General features: G+C 46.5%; 1 pseudogene; it reads right to left on the reverse strand.

Annotated features, from left to right (window-relative positions):
• LOC146871249 (HAUS augmin-like complex subunit 4) overlaps positions 1-14,918 on the reverse strand; it is a 208,387-nt pseudogene extending 193,469 nt beyond the window's left edge.
• Between the last annotated feature and the right edge of the window lie 334 nt (positions 14,919-15,252).

Consider the following 15,252-nt stretch of genomic DNA (forward strand, 5'->3'; position numbering starts at 1 on the left):
TTCGGATCTCGAACATCTTCGGCGCCGTGGATGGCGGCAAACCAAAAGTGATGTTGGTTGGTGCCGAGGGTGCCTTTGGAGCCTTGTTCGGGTCGGGGCCCGACATGGACCGGAGGGCTGCCCGTTCCCTGATGCGTTGCAACGACGCCGCGACTTGCCGCACCGAGAACGCCGAAGGTTCTTTGGTGCCGAGTGGTTCCGTAGAGGTAGGCGTCGACTGCTTCGGAGCCACAGGGTCATCGATCCGAGGAGAGGTATCAGCGGTCGTCGGAGCCGATGACTTGACGCGTGTCGCTGTCTTCGAAGTGGACTCAGATGGAGCGGCCATTTTGACTTTGGTGGTCGGGGCCGACTGCTTCGGTGCCAGGGGCCGAGGCGCTTTTGTGGGACCGATGGCCTTCCTTTTCGGGCCGGTACCGATATCTGCTGCAGCGAGTTCGGCGCCGAAATCCCTCTTAGTGCGTTCGGAGCCGATGGTCTGTGCTGGCGTCGAAGGAGTGGAGGTCTTCGAAGGCTTCGAGCCGACCACTGCCAGTTTCACTTTTGGTTTCGGTGGAACTGGTGCGTCGATTGGTTTCGGTTTCATTGAAGGGAAACCAGTCTTTTTTGGTAATAATGGCTCGTGCTGGATGTTCGAGGCCGGGCCCGAAGGCGGGGCCGAAGAACTTTGGGATTGATCTCGGGTAAGGCCCGGAGGTGATCCCTTGACCGGAGCCGTAGAATGACGCACTTTGATGGCCTCCGTTTCGACGGGTAGGCCTGGCTCTTCACCAGAGCTATCTTCTTCGGCCCCAAAGGCCTCATCGTAGTCTCCTACCTCGTCGACGGCTTCTTCCCTGTGAAAAAGCGCTTCATCGGCGTCTTCCGATCGGGAATCGTGTTCGGAAGCGGGGCTGGAGTTTACTTCTTCCACGCTCTCAACATCTTCGTCCTCGGTGCTGAAGATGTTGGCCGGGGCCAGTGCCGATTGCTGCGCTTCTAATCTCGCTGCCCGTCGATTCCGGAGAGTCTTCTTGGATCGGAATCGGGCACAGGCCATACATTTCGATTCGTCGTGATCCGGCGAGAGACATTTGTTGCATACCGGGTGGACGTCGATGTGTGGGTATTTGGCGTGGCATACAGGACACCGTTTGAATGGGGTCCTCGATTCCATCGTCGTTGTAAGGTCGATGTTCGGATTAAACGGATCCGAAAAACTGGAAGAAGTTTCTAAACTAAGCAAGAAAGCAGTCGATACCGAGCGGGAACAGTACCGACGAAAACTAAAGGCCTTTTCGCCTTAAACTAAATTTTCCTAACTTGAGCTAAGATAAGCACATCCGAACCCAATGGCGGAAAAAAACAATCTAAGGATGGAGAGGATGCCCATGCGCACTGTGGTCCAGGGAAGGAGTCACCTATCTCGTGATACTTCGAAGACTCTTCCAGGACAACAACGTGCAAACATCCGGACCCAACACTAGGCGGCGATCTATGCACAGATATTAATTCAGCAGCCCACATGCCTCGAACTGGCCCAACCCTCCAGAGAAAAAGCAAGAAGACTGAGAGACCAGCTTCACATCAGACACAAGCTCAGGTCCCCTCTCCTCAGGCAGAAGACCTGTCAGGCCCAGACGGCACTAAGTCCCAAAAACTTGGGCCTTATACAACAGAGCTCTTGGGCCCAAGCAGGCCCTCTAAGAAAGGTCTGTGCCGGGGTCAGAGTACCTGTCCCACTCTTGAGAGCCTGAGACAGCAAGCTGCTGATCAAGGAAAGGGAGAAGTCAGTGGCTCACACAGATTCTATTGGGAGGAGGGACTCCTATAAACTGACCCCTGAGACCCCACACCTGGTGCCACTAGGAAAGTGGGAGGCTCCCTCAGAAGTATAGTGAGTTCCTACTCACTTTGGCTCATGACATCCCCTTAGCTGGGCAACTTGGCCAGGCCAAAATTTGGAGTAGGTTAGTCGCCCATATCTACTGGCCAGGTATGTCCCAAAAGGTGAAGGAGTTTTGTAACGCCTGTGTTAAATGTCAAGCCAGTGGTAAGACAGATAACCACCCAAAGCCCCCCTTAATTCCACTTCTAGTGGTGGGAGTTCCCTTTGAAAGGGTAGGGGTTGATGTTGTTGGACCCCTAGATTCTCCAACAGCTTCAGGGAACAGATTTAGACTGGTGGTAGTGGATCATGCCACCAGGTACCCTGAAGCTATTCCGCTAAGGACTTTCCCTGCTCCTGCAGTTGCCAAAGCCCTCATTAGTATCTTTAATAGAGTGAGTTTTCCTAAGGAGGTGGTGTCAGACAGAGGTAGTAACTTCATATCTGGCTACCTGAAAGCCATGTGGGCTGAGTGCAGGGTGACTTATAAGTTAACCACCCCCTATCACCCACAAACAAATGGTTTAGTTGAGAGATTCAACAAAACCATGAAAGGTATGATCAATAGACTCACTGAAAAACTCAGAAGGAGATGGGACATCTTATTGCCATGCCTGCTTTTCGCCTACTGAGAAGTACCACAGCAGGGAGTAGGTTTTTCCCCATTTGAACTTCTGTTTTGGTCATCCTGTAAAGGAACCATTGTTTCTAGTGAAGGAAGGTGGGAGAGACCTCTCAAAGAGCCTAACCAAGACAGAGGACTATGTACATGTCCTACATTCTGAATACATGGAAAAAAACATCTAAAAACTTTGAGGCCAGCCAGGAAGCTGCAGAAGCTCTGGTATGACCAAAAGGCTGCACTGGTGGAGTTTCAACCAGAGAAGAAGGTGTGGGTTTTGGAGCATGTAGCTCCTAGGGACCTCCAGGACAAATGGAGTGGACCCTACCCCAACCTTGAAAGAAAATGGCAGGACACCTATCTGATGGAATTTGGCACTTGCAGGGACCCCAAAAGGGTCACCCATGTAAACCGCCTTAAACCCTACCATGACAGGGCTGATGTGGACATGTCGATGGTCACAGATGAGGATCAGGAAGAAGAGAGGGAACTTCTCCCTGACCTCTTCTCTCACAACCCTAAAGATGGGTCAGTAGAGGGAGTTCTCTTTTCAGACACTCTCTCTGCCCAACAGCAGGCAAGTCCTCCATCAGTATGCTGAGCTCTTCCTTTGGACTCCTGGTCAGACAAACTGGTGTACACAATGTGGACACTGGGGACAGCCTACCTGTAAAAAATAAAACATACAGGCAGTCTGACCAAGTCGAAGAGAGCATCAAAGCTGAAGTAAGTAAGATGCTGGAATTGGGAGTCACGGAACCCTCCGAGAACCCCTGGGCCAGTCCAGTGGTTCTAGTCCTCAATCCTCATTCCAAGGGTGGAAAAATCCCTCCCACTGCATTCCCCAATGGTGGGAGTAAGGGGTTTAAAACTATAAATAGGTTGCAGGAGTGTGTGCAAGTGGGCTGGGAAAGGGTGAATCATCTGCCAGGCGCCCCTGGTCCAAAATGGAATCATGATGCAGGAACAGGTAGCAGCAGACCTGCTCTTTTTTTGTTTTTTCCCCTCAAACATTTTTTATTGAGACGTCATCATATAATGCAGCATATTTCTATGACAAGTGTAGCAACAACATTGCCATCTCACTTTTTTCTCATTCACTAATCATACTCACCCCCCCACCTTCCCACCCAAAAAATTATGAAAACGGAGCAAAATGACAAGAATAACCCCCCCACACGCAGGGCTGGAAATGCCTTTTGGAACAGGGCCCAATCATTTAAAATATAGTAATAAGCAACAAAAAGGTGACCAGGCAACCTTTCCACAGGCTAATGCGTGGCATCACGTGTTGCTGCATTTTTAGTAACTTTTGAACCATTTGAGCTTGAAACACATTTTTGTTGTTGTTAAAATCTGCAAATTATGCGGCAGATGATGGATTATGTGGCAGGTGCAGCAAATATATAATTATGTGAAAATCGCTGCGGCCGCACAATAGGATAATGCCGGTGGCCTTGGTGTACGGTTGTGACAACCCAAGAGTGGATTCAAGTCAGCAACTCTCCTCACCATTTCTATAAACCTTGCATCATGAATATACAAAGACAAAGATTTTGGGCTTGTAAAGTGTACACAATCACCTTTCTCCATTTTTTTGATTGAGATAGGGCTTAAGATCTGTATAGAAGACGCTACAACCTAAGACACTCTTCACTACTCCTCATCATAGTTACACTACAAAAGCAACCCACTTACCTCTAAAAGGCAACAGGGAATAGGATCTGTGGAATAAATCCAGTATGAATCCCCTTACCCCCCCCACCAGAGTGACCTTTACATTGGAAATATCACGAAAGGGCTGGAAGAATACGTTCGCCAATGTTACTGCTTCCAGTAAGAAGTAGATTGGGGAGGTTAAAGAAATAAACTCCTAGAGATGACCTCTGATGTCCCTGTCCCACACAAATCTGGTACTGATAAAAATCCATTTTGATTATCCTGAACAAGGAGGGTCCCCCCCCCCCCCCCCTTACCGGGGGAAAAAACATCTTCTGCTTTTCAAGGATTACTGCATTCTCTTTGCACTTCTCAGACTCGCTCTGCAGCCTTCTCTTCTCGTCTTGCAGGTTCACCACCAAATGTAGGGATTTCATGGACTTCAGCAGATCACCGTTTTTATCTTATGGAGAGAGTGAAAGAGTTCAGACTGTAGCCAAGCCTGGGATTCAGCATGAATGATGGAGTAGCATTATTGCTATCCTTGCCCACAGACTTCTTCATAACAAGCACTCACCTGTCTCTGGTTGGTGGAAGGTGAGCAGAGAGATGCACTTTTCCTCAAGTCTAGCCTCCAGTTCCTTCTGAAGTTTCTCCCTCATTTGCTGTACATCCTGTGGGGAGATGAAAAGTAAAGGGGACACACAGTTTTGCATTAGATTTGAGGCTGACTGAAGTTGAAGCATCAGTGCAAACTATTGGGGCCTAGGAAAAAAAAAATACCAAACTCATGGACAGTGGGGAAAGAAAGTGAGTGGGATTGCAGACACAATGATAAAGGGATTAGCGAGGTGAAAAAAGAAATGAAGGGAGACAGAAAAGGATAGCGGGAGGCTCAAAGGCAATATGCAGAGAAACATACCATCTTGGTAGGCAACTATCACAGCTAGACTCAACAAAATCCTCACCTAGCCAGCTGAGAAATAAAAGCAGGAAGACGATTCAAGGAGCAAAAAATATATTTGATTTTGATTTGTGCCCTGGCAGACACAGCATCACAATCAGGTTTTCATTCAATAACTCATTCACGGGTGTATTTGTAACACTGCAGCTAAACTGAGAGATCCTAGAAAATAATCCCTAATGCGGGGATAGAAAATGGAATCCTAGCTCTCCATTATGGCCATCTTCATTGAGTTAACACAATACTGCAGGAATGGAGGAATGGAGGAATCTCAGAATATTTATCTGGGTATCCACTTCCACAACAAAAGTACTAATCTCGGTCTGGGATTTTCATAGATAGCTATTTTAAGGTAACTTTAAAACTGCAGATCCTTACCAACTGGGGCCTCACCAGTTCATATTTTTGTATGTCCTACTAAATCAGAGGTCTTATCATAAGCATTTACCACAGAGATGTTTACGTTCATGCATGGTCTTGTTGCCTAGGAGAGGAATTTGAGTCAGGAGTTTCATGTACCCTCATAGAATAGTTTCCACCAAGATTAACAAAAGCAGGTAGAAGAATCTGCATACATTCATATATGATGCAAGATTCAAGGTCTAGAAATGCCTGGGAGTGACAAGGTAAGTTAGCAATTAGTCTTGAGAAAAAAATAAGAAAATGGCAAACTTGAGGGGAGAGAGACAAGAGAAGAAAATAGTAGGTGAGACTTCAGTAGAAAGTGGCAGACAAACAGGGCAAAACAGTGAGTGGGGATGCAGTGACTGGCTTTATAAAGTATGATGATTCTTCTCACAGCAGTTCTTGTCCTTTACCTTCTCAGCATGCACAGCCAGGGGCGGGCACAATCAGGTTTCCCATGGACCAGATCTATGGTTATAACTGACATGGGGCTTATAGCATTTGTGGTTAAATGTGTGAAATGCTCCTCCTGCATTGCACACACAAGCGATGTAGCTGGGGAAGGAGGGCACTGCATCTCCTACAGTAGCACATGTAGGATTGCAGTTTGGATAAAAGTGAGTGCTGCAGCTTCGGAGAGTGAAGACTGTCCGGGGATGTCCATGAAATGCACCACTGCTGCAGAGCAAGCCCGTGAAGCACATATGTGCCTCAGCTGGAACTAAATGCAGGGAATTATCCTGCAATGCACAGGCACTACAGCTACGATAAAGGCGGGGCATGCTTGTGCAAAGTGTAAATGCTACACAGCAACTCAAGGCAATGCATCTTCTCGCAGTGCATAGGTGATGCATTTGGGGCACAGAATAGTACTTTAGTGGAAAAGTGTTTCAGCTGGTGTTGGGGAAAAAGAATGCGTTGCTTCTGTAGTCTTACAATATAGTGCTGCTGCACATTCCTGCATTGTACAGGTGCTGTAGCTGGGACTGAATACAGAAAGGTAGGTTTCTTCAGTGGCCAGGTGCTATAGCGCTCTATAAATACAGAGCTTGCTCTAGAGTACATTTAAGACTTCAAAAGGATGGTCAAACAAGGCCACTGCATTGCTGTAAGGTAGTCTGTACACAGACTCTGTTAAAATAAGGCCTCAGCACCCACCCCTTCTTTGATCTATTCACGTGCATTTTCACTTATCCTTGCAGTCTGCCCATTGATCTTCAGCTTGGTCCACAGCCTCACGCCGTATTTGAATATACAACACATGTAATGCAATCCTATAAAGCTAAGGCAAAATCCACCTATAGTTCTAGGATCAACTTTCATATTTTTTCTCTCCCTACCACAACATGGATGCTACATGTATCTCCTGTACCCATTTACGTTGTGCCACTCGTGACCTCCTCCTCATCTAGGGGAATGGTGGAATTTGCTGCTGCAGCAAGCCTGCACTCCCACTACTTGCACTTATTGACTAGAGGTTCCAACTTAGACGTAAACTATGGGGGTGCAGAACATCCCCAGCTTCTAGCTTGTTAGTAAGTGTAGGACTTTATACACACACACTGTGCAAGTTTCTCTGGCACAGAAAACCAAGTAGAGGGTTAAGTTGAAGTGAACTTTGTTAAGATTAAGTGGAGGTGAGGAGAAAATGTCAGTTTAAGGACTAGTAAACCTAGAAAGTCCATAAACAATGGTTATACTAACCACATATTGTAAGAAGCAACTGCAGTAAATTATGTCAATCCTTTAGAAACAGGAGGGTTGGCAATGTGCGAGGAGGACAGGGGAGCAATTTACTGAAAACTGCTCTGCAGAATACGTGGATAAAAGTGCTATGTAGAGGAAAGTTTTCTAAATTTATCTCCTGAAAGTCAAACGTCTACAACACTTCTAAATTTAAAAAAGGAACTAAAGAAATAATCTGTTCTTTGCTTCAAGACACTGGTTCAACGTTTCTCTCCACAAAAAGCAAAGACACGTCTCTACAAAAATTGTGCTCTGATGTATAGAAAATGGATGCACAGCAGGCAATTGTTTTTTGTCAGAAAATAGTGGTTTTCTCCTACAGTGTGCCCGAGTGGAAATACATTTCCATCCCTTTTTAAAATCACATTTCTAGAGAAATAATTATAAAAGAAGTGTCGGTATATATTGCTTATTATGGTACAGAATCAAAATGTCTGGACCAGAAAATATAGCACCAGTATTGGTGCTCTTATATGCCAGGCTGCTGCCAACATACCACGGTGTTGCTCAAATATTGTAGGGTGCTGTTCCTTCATCAAAGCACTGCCCAAGTGTTTCGGGTTGCTGATAATATTTTGCTCAGTGTCACCCTGCCAAGGGTACTTCTCAAATGTATTCAAGTTCTGTTCAGTGTGTCAGATTGTCATAAGTGACAATGGATGCTTCCAGAAACTAAGAATCCTCATGTAACATAGGGTTAAGAGCTGTCAAGCGGTGTCTTAAGAAGAAAGCACTTACTCTGCCAATACGGACCAATATTTTTCAGGCTCAAGCTTCAGAAAGTAAAGTTATCCATGAAATTGCAGATATTTCCTGGTTGTTTCCATCCACATTGCCTCGGGAAGTAACATACATACAGCTTCAACTCTTTACGCACATTGCCATTAAAGGCAAAGAATACATTGATGCATACAATTTTAGAATGCCTTCCTACAAAATTCTGCAATAACCCATAAATGTTGGAAGGGCATTGGAAGTATTAAGATTTGCCTGTGTGTGTTTTTGTGGTTGATTTGGTGATTAGGTGCTCATTAGACTAATAGTATGGCAGGGCTTACCCGTTTCGGGGGAAGAAATTCCAAGACATTCTTCTTCTCCATGCCCAGCAGAGGAGACATAACCTGTTTTGGATGTGGGCTGAAGTCCTGGATTCTTGTGCATTCCATCACCAGCAGGACCTGGGCGAGCGTCTCATAGAGCTGAAGGGAGCACAAAAGGTGATCAACTTAGTGTGGTATCCAAATAATGGTGAGACAGAACAATAAACCCAATGACAGGAAATTACAGTAGGATGTAGAAAGGAGCCCCCAGTATCATAATCTTTCCTCAAAACCTCACCATGCTCCTGAGCTCCCGTCTTTGCTGTCCTGTAGCCCTCTCGCCTCACCTTTCCCGCCTGCAGCCCGCATTAGTTTTGTTCCCCGCTTCCTCAATCTCTTAGTTCCTGCAGTCTCTCGGTCTCACCAAGTTGCATTGTCTCCACACTGCTCAGCTGCTCTACCTTGCTACCTTAACATGCATCCTCCCCTCATTAAGTTCCAGCAACCACCACTTGTTAACTTCATGCAGCCCATCCTCCCCACCAAATTCATCTTTGCCTGTGAACCTCATTGTGCAGCAGTCATCCATCTATTTACTACCTACAGCAATGCAACATCACTCGGTTGCTCTTTCCAATACAATTCTCCAAATCTTACTCATCTGTTCCGCAGTAGTTTTATCCAGGTCTTCCTGCTCCGACATTCCTCCCTCCTAAACATCTATCTGTCCTACTGCACCAGCCCTGCTTCCTTACTTACTTGAACCATTGTTCCTACCAAGACCAACCGTCCTTATAATACAGTAGGCTGAAATTATTCCTCCCAGCTACCCTGCAGACTGAAACAGCCGCTTCTTAGCAATCTACAGACTCCAGCTCTCTGATCATCATCCTGCAGGTCTCCGTGCTACCCGGCATGCAGCCCACTGATGCCACCCTTCTGGAGCCCCCCTTGTGAGAAGTTGGCCTGGTATATACTGTCCACTAATTATAGTGGGAACCCTGTACCAGTCCAAGCAACCCCTTATTGGTTATAGGTTAAAGACAACCTTTATTGAAAGCTATCCTAGTGGTTGCTATGTAAAGCAGCCTTCAGGCTAAGCCTTGAAAGAATGTAAAGCAGCTTGTTTTACCAGTCTATAATCTCTTGAGTGCCTAAATGAAAGACAACCACACCAGGTATATATATATATATAAAATGTAGGTATTTATTACTAAACACACCCTCCTAGTCTCTTTGTGAGGCTAGAGGTCAAACCACATAAGTTACACTTCAAATACAACAGTAAAATAGCACAAATACACGTCAGGCCCTAGGGGCGAGCCAAACCATATACTAAAATAGTGATATAAGAATCACGACTTAACTAGACACAAGGCCTAGAGCCTGTAGAATCTCTGGGACCCCAAGGAACCAACCATGGTAGGGACACAGGGGACCCAAGGGGGCCGTGTGCAGTGCGAGAACACAGCCGCAAGCTCCCGTTAGCTTCTATGGGGAAAGTCGCGGTTAGATTTTTAAAGGTTAGAGACACTTAGAAGTGAGCCAGGACCAAACCCTTTGGGACTTAGGAAGTTCTAGGGCCAACACCTACGGGAGCACCGGAGTACTCGTGTTACCTCACCCAGGGAAGCCGGGTGCATAGGTGTCAAATGGTGTCGTGTCGCGTCGTCGAGTTCAATGGGAGCTAGCAAAGAAGTGCTGCTGCCGGGAAGATGCGAAGTGTCCGAGGAGATCCAAGCCTGGATCGAAGATGAGAAGAACCTGAAAGCAGAGGGGACAGAGTCTGGGTCACTTGCCAGTGACCAGGAAGGCGATAGGCGGATGCCCACCGATGTCGGGTGATTTCAGGTCAAGGAGGTGAAGCTGGACTCTTCAGCCACGAGGACCAGGAGGCATCGAGGATGACCAGGAGCTGGATTCGAGCTGTTCCACCAAGGATGTCGAGTGCTGCAGCGTCGGTGCCCGGATTGGACACAACAAGCCTTGGCAACAGCAACCCACGCAGAAAGGAGAAAGATGCTTCTGTGCAGACCAGCAAGCTCTGAGGGACTCACCACTTGGTGGGGAGTCAGGGCACGTTTGGAGCAACCAGGTAAGCCCAAAGAAAATCAAAGTTACCCCCTCAGGGACCCACCAGTCAACGGACCAGGGATCGCGAAGGTACCTAGAGAGGATACACAAAATGGCGGCCCACGGGTCACTCGGGGTGACTAGGCCAACAATCTTTGGTGGATCTTCTGCTTGAGATGGGGGCTACAAGCAACCCCAAGCACGACTTCAAAAGACGTCGAGAAGTCAATGCACTTGCAAAAGTGCACGGTGACCAGGAGTTCCGGCTCCACGCTACTCACGAGGGCTGTTGGTCTCAGCTTTGCTGGGGACTTGGGTCGGCCTCTGAGATGTCTGGAAATCCTCTTCCTGGGCTGCAATTACTTCGGAGTCCGGCGGGAGCTTCGTAGATGCAGACCGGCAAAATGCTTCGTTGGTGCCTGCCAAGCAGGGAAATCACTCCCTGACCCCAAGGGAGATTTCTTCAGTCCTCTAGTATTTAGCAGAGCGTCGAAGGTCCAGGATTCAGCTTCAAAGTTTCGTCCAGGGATATCTAAAGTTCTGGTTACAGAGGTTCCTTACATATACCCAAGGAACGGGTTGGACTCGCTCTGGGGACCCAACTATGGGAGGGTTTAGAAAGAGGGGTGGCTACACCCATTTCCTTTGTCCAGTTTCACGCCAGAGCAGGGGCTGGAAGCCCCTGAACCGGTTTGAGCTGGACAATGCACAGGGACACCAAATGTGCCCCCAGCGCAGGACTTCAAAGCACTCAGAGTGCTCCCACCCAACCCCAATACACACAAGCCTGTCTGGGAGGTGGTTACACCTCCCTGTGACAGGAAACCTATTGTCCAGGCCTCCCCTGCCAGAGTTTTGGTCAGCAGCAGGAGGCCAGACCCGTGTCTGTGGCTGCAGCATCCATTTTGTGATGCCAGGGCTCTATTAGATTTCTACCGGGTATACCAGTACTGCCACGTCTCTCCCTCTAGAAGGGTGGGATCACATCCTCACATCGAGAACTGATGTGGGGGTATGATTCCAAGGTGTTTGACACCAAACATAACATGTTTCCGTGCAGCCAGTCCAAAGTTAGCATGAACCGTTTTAGATATAATGCACTTAAGAGTATATGGTCAGGCTGCACCACTGACAACCCCGGAGAAGAGATTCTGAAGGATGCAGAGTGACTCAGCTCATGCCTGGGCACCCTCTCACATGTAACTAAGCACCCTGCCTTCAGGATTGAGAAGGCCTGCCATAGGGGTGACTGATAGGTTACTATGTGCAGTGATAGGTGAGGTATAGTGAACCTATACTTTAGTAAGGGGTGCATGCACCACCTTACCCAGGCTGCAGTAGCAGACCTGTGGTGTCATTTTGCATGGCTTTCCAGGGGTGGCACAATACATGCTTCAGCACCTGGTATGCCTCTGGGGTACCTATGCCCCGAGTACATAGTATAACATATACTAGGGACTCACAAGGGTACCCCAGAATCCAATCTGTAGTGTACCTAAAGTACATGCAATCAATTTGGAGAGGAAGCAGCTAGGCTGGGGCCCTGAATAGCAGGGTCCCAGCCAGACTAAAGTCGAAAAACAGTGAAACACCAGCAAAAAGTGGGGGTAAACATGTGAAGCAGATCCTACTCTCCTACACCCCTGCACCCCTCCTTTATCCATACTTGCATCTTCTCTTCCTTGAGGGGGATATTTTTAGCCTCATGCTTCTCCTCTTTCTTGGAGTAATATTCCTGAAGAATGTCCTGCAGCAAGCGGTGCACCACTTCACACTGCAGCCAGGCCTTTTTCTGCGCAATTAGTTGATTCTGAGCCTGAAGATGAGCAAGCAAGCAAGAAACTGTTTACAGAGAAGAGGGATAAATTATGGAATGATGTGTTTAGAGGGTGCTTGTGGAGGTGGGATGGAGAGGGCTAGAGACTGAGGGTTAAGGTCACTGTTCTCGTGAAAGGAGAGAGGCTCAAGGTTGGCAAAGGAGGTGTTATATAGAGATACATGTAATTTCATACCTGGGCAGTGTTTGTGTTCACTTGCAAACATGAAGCCAAGGTGTGAAGAGGGGTCATGCTCTATGGCCAGGGAGACATGCTGGGCACAGTGTTTTTACAAAGAGGATCCACTATGGCATATTTTTAGTTAACGTATATATCTTCATTTTATGCTTTTCATATAACCTAGGTGTATGCTTCTGTCCCACATACGCTACAGAAACACAAGGGAAACCCATGTATATGTAGGGACCAGGGGTGTGTAATGCTTTAAAGGAACAAAGGACCCTAAACCAAATATATATAGGATTTTACTGCTGAAAACAATTATGCCCAGATGCAACGTTCATTAGACAAATTAAAATCACATTTATTAAACAATTAAATCCAAATCGGCGGGTGAAGACATAAAACACAAAGGACACAAAATTAAATAACACAAAAGACTCAGGCAATAGTGTGAATCAAGAAAATGGTTATTTACAAATAAACCTACAGCAGTAGTATTTCCCCGAGGTTAATTTACACAATAAATAGGTTCAATGCACGAGAGTCGACAACGTTTCAATCCTTACACAATTACAGGATCATCATCAGGAGATTACAAATCATGCCTGAGATGTTACGCAATTGTAGGAGAGAATGGAGAAAAGAAAAAAGGAAGAAAGGGAGACAGAATCAGTTGCCATTTGCAAATTAACTGCCTGCATATCAATATCAGCCGCACTCTTGGGGATGAGAAAATTAAGTGCCTAGGGCCCAACACACAGGTGAGGCCCAACCAAGTAAAATGGTGGAGATGTGCTCACCATGTAGGGAATCCGGGGCTGGGTTCAATAAGTAAATTATAGCCAAACGCTGTCAATGTCTAAAATAGGCAAAGCAATTGTGGAAGCGATCGTTAAATCACCAGTCCAGAGAGGAAATATTTCATAGGCTGTCTGGAAATATACAACCCATGGATCCAATCACACAACTCATTGAGAGAAAGATTTATGATCTTACTGGTGACCGCAAACGCTACATTTTCCACCAATGAAAGTGGACCTTCACAGGGAAGAGCAAGGATTCCTGGAAAGGGGGTGAGGGTGCCTAAAGTGGTAAGTATTGCACCCAGTTTCCAAGCAACTGCACTCACCTAAGACTTCCCTGAGAGAAAGTACCCCATTGTCTCCCAGTGGAAGGGTCAAGATTTACTCTTCATAAATGTCAGATTGTTCAAGAGATGTCTCACCTGATAGTTGCAAACAGAGAGAGCAGGGAGGCACTGGTGGGTTTTGCCCCAGACAGGGTATGCAACTGGTATGTGGGTGAGCTGCTGAAAACTGCTTTTGCATGAAACCAGATGTGAGGTAAACGCTACTTAAGATGAACAGTAAGAGAGGAAGCATTTGCTAAAGATTTAAGAAAATGTGGATTAGCAGTCCCAATGTGCGTCTATTTAAGAGAGAGCCAAGTTCCAGTCCACACCAACATGCTACAAAAGGGTAAGGGCATGCACCTGGCACATTTTAGCAACGTTGCTGTATGTACAAAATGACATATGACATCTGGCCCTCTATTCTCTCCTTACCTCTTCTCAACTTTCCTTTAACCATCACCACTTGTATAAACACTCATCTTACCGAGTCCAGCTTTTCCTTGAGGTCAAGGCTGAGGCCGCTTTCATCAAATTGCTGAGAAACCTCCAGCAGCAGTTTGGTGAACTCTGGTTACTGGGTCAGGTCATCTACCATTATATGGCACAGAGGAATCCGGCTGCACACTGGTGAAAATAGGATTGAGTCATTAGAGAAAAGGCATCATCAACAGATGGAATGTCAGAGAAAATACAGCATCAATTGAGAGTAGGCATGCTTAGCCAATAAAGAGAGGCAATGCTAAAGTCAACAGAGCAAATATATCAACAGAAAACAGGGCATTTTGTTAGCAATAGAGAAGTACTTCAATAGACAAAATAGTTTATCACTAAAGTACTTAATCAATAGCCCAGGGACACGGACGAAAGAGATGCTTTGTGGATACAGGCATTACCTGTATCAACAGAAGGGACACTTCATTAATAGGGAAACTAGTCAATTAAAAAAAAAATGTCATCAATTAAGGGAACCTCAAAATCTATGGCAGTAAATGCTATATGAATACAAGCGCACATTTTGGGAACAATACCTCATCATAGTGAATGTATCAATTGAGGAAATGCCTATATAACAGATTGTTAACAAAAAAGAGCATAGTTAATCAATATAAAACTACATTTCCCATGACCTTTATAGGACATCATGTTCCACACACCAATCACCATGAACCTATTGCCATAAATATCCTCAACATCATATTAGTGTCTCATTTTTTCCTGCTGCATCTAGAGATAAGTAGATTTATTTCAATAATGTTTCCCTTCCGTCCACTTTCCCGCACCCAGAGGGGTTGCTCAAGAGGAGGGAAGGTGTACGTGCTCGGCCTAACAAACGCCCAAGGTGTATAGTCCTTTGTCTCGCAGCCAGTAGCGAAAACAGAGCCTGGAGGCCAGCTCAATTATATTGGGCATCGAGCAGGGGCGGCTCCGCCGCTAAGGCGGAGGAGCATCGCCCCCCTGCTTTCATCAGTGGAAATAAAGGAAAAATAAAATAACGAGTTGTTATTTTATTTGTTTCTGCTGTGGGTGTTTTTGCAGGGCAGGGCTGCTCTGCTCTCAGAGCAGGAGGGAGGAGTGGTGGGCACACTGTAAGAGCACAATGACTGACTGGCTAGCCCTCTTGTGTCGGCCAGTCATGCGTACATGTTCTCCACCCAGGCTGCATTACAGCCTGGGTGGACAACATGCTCAGGCTCCCATTCCTCGGCTGATGACCAAACCACAGCACTCACATTAATCACAACGC

Source organism: Triturus cristatus, chromosome 1_1 (genome assembly GCF_964204655.1).
Source record: "Triturus cristatus chromosome 1_1, aTriCri1.1, whole genome shotgun sequence".
NCBI classification, from domain to species: Eukaryota; Metazoa; Chordata; class Amphibia; order Caudata; family Salamandridae; genus Triturus; species Triturus cristatus.